The sequence below is a fragment of the Eulemur rufifrons genome, chromosome 15 (assembly GCF_041146395.1).
Source record: "Eulemur rufifrons isolate Redbay chromosome 15, OSU_ERuf_1, whole genome shotgun sequence".
NCBI lineage: Eukaryota > Metazoa > Chordata > Mammalia > Primates > Lemuridae > Eulemur > Eulemur rufifrons.
Window position 1 is genome coordinate 96,151,788 of NC_090997.1, and position 4,866 is coordinate 96,156,653.

Here is a 4,866-nt window from a genome sequence, read left to right on the forward strand (position 1 = left end):
CCAGCAACCAGAGACAGAGAATGTCATTTGATTTCACTTGTTGCTCTACTTCCAAAAGCTTTCTTTGGTCACCTTGAAAAGTGCTATTTTGTGGCATATAGCACCTCACAGAAAATAAGGAAGTCTGGGGACAAGTGGTTATTCTGTGATAATGAATAACTTTGGCATCTTGTTTGAAGTTAAGTTGTGTTGTTTGAACTTTCCTGTCCCTGCACAAGGCATCATAGGCTAACCATGGGTACCATTTTCTGAATCACTGGGGAAAAATCAGTCATGGATGGGTTGTGGCACTGCATTGTGGTCTTCCTTTAATATCTAATGCTATGAGTAGCTCGTGGCCAATTCTTAGCTTGGTGTCTGCACAGTATTAGCAGGTCTGGGTTATTTTTGCTTGTCATCACCAACTTCCATCTGTAGAAGTCTGGGATGATCATGGTGTCTGATGTATCCCTTGGATTTTGAGTAAGGTCAGGTTTCAAAGTTTGTCTGTGTGACTACTCCCGAGGCATCCAGGTCCCTCACTGAGCAAGGGCTGAGGTGGCAGGAGAGGGTCAAGAAGGATTCAGGACAACAAGTACATTTTAAAATGGAAATAATCGGTCACATGGAAAAGAAGTACCCAAAACAACAGAAAACTCATTGATGGAGAAAATGTAGGTTGAGTATCCCTATCTGAAGTGCTTGAGACCAGAAGTATTTTCAGATTTCAAATCTTTTTGGATTTTAGAATATGTGTATTATACTGGCCCGGCATCCCAAATCCAAAGAGCTGAAATCTGAAATGCTCCAATCAGCAGTTCCTTTGAGAGACATATTGGTGCTCAAAAAGTTTTGGATTTTGGATTAAGGATACTCTACCTATGCTATCAAGTTAAAATAGTCCTGGAAGTTACAGCTTAGAGCAGTGGGCATAAAGAAACAAAATCTCCTGCAGAAGATGGTGTTCAAGGCCTGCTATGTTTGCTCTCAGCACCAGGATTGGGCAGGCCAAGAGAAGTCGGGCCCAGGGGTCTGGGCTAATTGGATGTGCTGAATTTTTATGATCTGATTAGCAAGAGTTATGGTCAGGAAGTCAGTTACATGTAAGAATGGATGTGAAAGAACCTTAAATCCCAGAGAGGAAGCAGAGTGAAGGGTATAAGGGGCAGTTTGTATTGCAAGTAGAAAGGTTCAGAACTTTGGAGGCAGGAAGAGCAGTAAAGCAACTTTGAGAAAAGAGGTTGGGTCAGAGGGGACCTGACAATAGGAATCAGAAACATCGTTGCAGGCCTGATGGACATATGGGTAGGTGGAGAATGGTGCCTGCATTGAAAGAGGCTGATGCAAGAGTCAGAAATCACAGGAAAAGGAGGCTGGGCATTCAGTTCAGGACAGAAGGGATTTGTGGGGCAAGACCTGTGGTTTTTGCAACAATTTTATGATGAGAGATACCAAAGCAGAGGCTGGCTGTTCTCTGCCCTCAGTGTGAACAGATAAGGGCTGGCAAGATTGTTTGGCAGCGACAGTACACTATAGAGGCTGTGGGTACTGGTGACTATTACTTAATGGAGAACCAGCAATGCATCCTCATGCAGATGTATGGGTGAAATGTTGTGTTCAGAAGACTGGCTACAATTGACTCGGTTAGAGAAGTAATTTTTCACAGGGAGAAATAAGAAGTTGGTTGATGGGATGAGCAAGTGGGTATTCAGGTTTTATGTGATAGGCAAAAACGTCCAACAGTATCTGAAAAGGTTAATCTAGACTTATGGGGAAACTAGCTTTGAGTATTAAAAAGCCAGAGAAAGTCATGTCTACCTCTGAGGTGTTTTCCTCGTTTTTGTAAACTAGTTCCAAAAAAGTGTATTGGTTAAGGTTGTGGTGATGGAATTTGGGAAGAAGAGGTGAGCCAGGTATTTTATTGGACCCATATGCTGAATGTTGATGATCTAAAGAGCAAGGGGGTGGTTAGAAAGGTTCATGTGAGAATGCACGTGTGAGGACTGGAAATCACAGTAGGGAAACAGAGGCCAGATTGATGAACTCAGAGGAAATGAGTGACCATCAGTGATTAAAATACACAGCAGAGTGAATACAATCAGGAAATCCACATCTTGACACTTAACTGCCCAAGACTCAATTAGTTCCTGGCCAAATATTTAAAAGAAGTTTCTACTTTCCTTGGAAAATCACTTTGTTCTTAAATTCTTTGTTTCTATGGTCATGCAAAGTCTCATGGTTAAGCCCTTTTCTTCTTGTTTTGTGCACAGTACAGAGAATAGAGTGGCAAGCACAGCCCTCTGCACTTTTATGTTGCTAAATGAAACCTTTTTTTCTTTTCCAGCTTGTGCAGTTCTCATTCCTTCCTTTTCCTTGTGTTTCATTAATTAACCCAGTGGTTCTCAACTGACGACACATCCAAATTACCCAGGGGAGTTAAAAAACAAAAACAAAAACCTTATAGCTAACTCCTGCGAGATTCTGATTTCATTGGTATGGAATAGGGCCTGGGTATAACTATTATTTTAAAACTCCTCTCATGATTCTAAGGTGCATCTAGGTTTGAAAACCACTGAACTTTAAAGTTTTTAAGTTTTCTTTCTTTGCCTCCAAAAAAGTGAAGCCCAGTCTTGGGCAGAATTCAGATGAGGGTTAGGCTTCTGTTTGATATCATTGATTCTTGGTGCTCAGTCCATTCAGCATGTCCCAGGAGAGCTTGTGGTCTCAAAAAATCATGGCATAAAGCTGCCTATCCAACTTCAGCTTCTAACCCCCTCCATATTGAAAGTGTTTTTGTTACTTGACCCATATAATCATAGCGTTGTAGAAATTGCCAGCTAGAAATCGTCTCTTTTTTTTAAAACTAGTTTTTAACCAAATGTAGTAGAAAAGTATTAAATATAAATGGCTCTTAAATATTCATATTTTGGTTATCTTTGCTACAGAATGCAAATACTAAAGAAACTAAATCTTTTTTCCCCTTATTTATTTATTTATCTAGAGATGGAGTCTCTGTTTGTCTCCTAGGTTGGAGTGCAGTAGTGTGCTCATAGCTCATTGCAACCTCGAACTCCTGGGCTCAAGTGATCCTCCCACCTCAGCCTCCTGAATAGCTGGGGCTACAGGAATGAACCACCATTGCTTGGCTCTTATTCTTGCTTTTAAAACCATACATTTCTTTAAAAACTTCTTCCAGAGTAGAATTTATAAGTGGAAGAATCCTTAAATATTATTTTAATATAACTCCTTAATTTTATAGATGAGAAAACTGAGACTCAAAGAGACTAATTGATTTATCTAAATGTCTTAGTTTATTTTGTACTGCTATAACAGAATACCTGAGACTGGGTAATTTGTAGTGACCAGCAATTTATTGACTCATAGTTCTGGAGGCTGGGAAGTCCAAGATCAAGGTGCTGGCATCTGGCAAGGGCGTTCTGGGTGTGTCATCATGTGCTGGAAGGTGGAAGGGCCAGGAGGTAAGAAGAGCTGAATTTGTCCTTTTATAATGGCATTAATCACACTAATTAAGGTGGAACTCTCAGGGCCTAATCACCTCTCAAAAGTCCTACTTCTTAATACTGTTACAATGGTAATTAAATTTGAACTTGAGTTTTGGAGGCAACAAACATTCAAATGATAAGACTAAGGTTATAAAGCTAGTTAAGCACAGAGAACCTGAGCCAGGCATGGTGGCTCACACCTGTAATCTCAGCACTTTGGGAGGCTGAGGCAGGAAGATAGCTTGGAGCCAGGAGTTTGAGACCAGCCTGGGCAACATAACTAGACCCTGTCTCTACAAAAAATAAAAAAAAAATTAACCAGGCGTAGTGATGCGTGTTTGTAGTCCCAGCTGCTTGAAAGGCTGAGGCAGGAGCATCATTTGAGCCTAGGAATTTGAGGCTGCAGTGAAATATGATTGAGCCACTGCACTCCAGCCTGGGTGACAGAGCAAGACCCCATCTCTAAAAAAATAAAAAGAACAGAGAACCTGAGACCAGAACCCTGAGGTGCTAACTCCCAATCCAGAGTATCCTTTCTCCTATAACCCACCTCTTTCCTGTTGCCATTCCTTTCTTATGTTTTCATCTAATTTCAACACGTTTGCTAACTGCTCTACCCCAAAATTGTATACCACGCAGGTCACAATGACTCTTAACTTTTCATTTCAGGAAGCAGAATCAAATATCGTTCTAATAAACAGTGACAACTATTTGTTTTAGAAGAAGTGTTGTGCAAAAGATATTCTTTCAGGATATGCTCTATTTTCCAAATTAAATTTATAGTGGGAACAGCAGAGCTTTTAAGAGTGGCTAGTATAACTTAATTTATTGTTATTCTGCTTTTCTGTAAAAGAAGAGTATGCAGTTAAGTCATAGGAATTAATAATTAGAATTATTTAATTTTCTTGGAGGAAATAAGAACCAAGTTCTAAAGATGAGAGGCACACAGGCAAAGTCTTCATTCACTTTAATGTGGTATAGAAATGGATGTTCTATAATGGAATTATGAAACGTCAGGGGCTTGGATTATTGAGTTCAAACCCTTAGTTTAAACAATGAGGTCTTCAAATTTTGCTCCACTAAAGGTCAGCCAACAACCTGTTGGAACTGGAACTTGAATCAAATTCTCCATCTTGTTGGGATATTACCAAAAAAAAAAAGAAATTTATGAATTTTTCTTTTTTTATTTATGAAAGTAATATATGTTCATGTAAAATATGAATATAGAAAATATTAAAGATCATAAGGAAGCAAGAATTGCCCGTATTTTTATAATCTGGTTTCTTCACTTTACATAAGATGGTGAATCTACTTTGGAATAAATTATTTTTAAGAATAGTATTATAGTTTAATTTTGTAGTTAGGTAATGATTTATTTAGCCCT